Genomic DNA, 582 nt, shown 5'->3' with positions numbered 1-582 from the left:
AAATAAATAAATAAATAAATAAATAAATAAATAAATAAATAAATAAATAAGCAAGCTATACAAGAACTATTTGACACCATAAGGAAGAACAACATAAGAATAATGAGTATACCGGAAGGAAAATGGAAGAAAATGGAAACAGAGAGCATATTCAAACAAATAGTTGATGATAATTTCCCAAATCTAAGGAATGAGTGGATCTTAGAAACCAAGAAGCTAACAGAATACCTAATTATCTCAATTCAATAAAAGATTTCTCCAAGATACATTATATTAAAATTGTCAATAATTAATGACAAAGAAAGAATTGTCAAGGCAGCCAGGGAAAAGAAGACAATAACCTCTAAAGGGAAACTCATTAGACTGTCTTTGGATTTCTCAGCACAAAAGTTACAAGCAAGAAAGGAGCGAAACCAAATATTAAGTGAAAGGAATTACCAGCTAAGAATAATATATCCAGCAAGGCTCTTTTTTAGATGTGAAGGAGAAATAAGGACTTTTACAGACGTACAAAAGTTGAGGGAACTCTCCACTACAAGGCCTGCATCACAGAAAAAAACTGTAAGAGGTCAGCCCACTTGA

Source organism: Pteropus alecto, unplaced genomic scaffold (assembly GCF_000325575.1).
Source record: "Pteropus alecto unplaced genomic scaffold, ASM32557v1 scaffold168, whole genome shotgun sequence".
NCBI lineage: Eukaryota > Metazoa > Chordata > Mammalia > Chiroptera > Pteropodidae > Pteropus > Pteropus alecto.
This window is presented reverse-complemented; position numbering follows the sequence as displayed.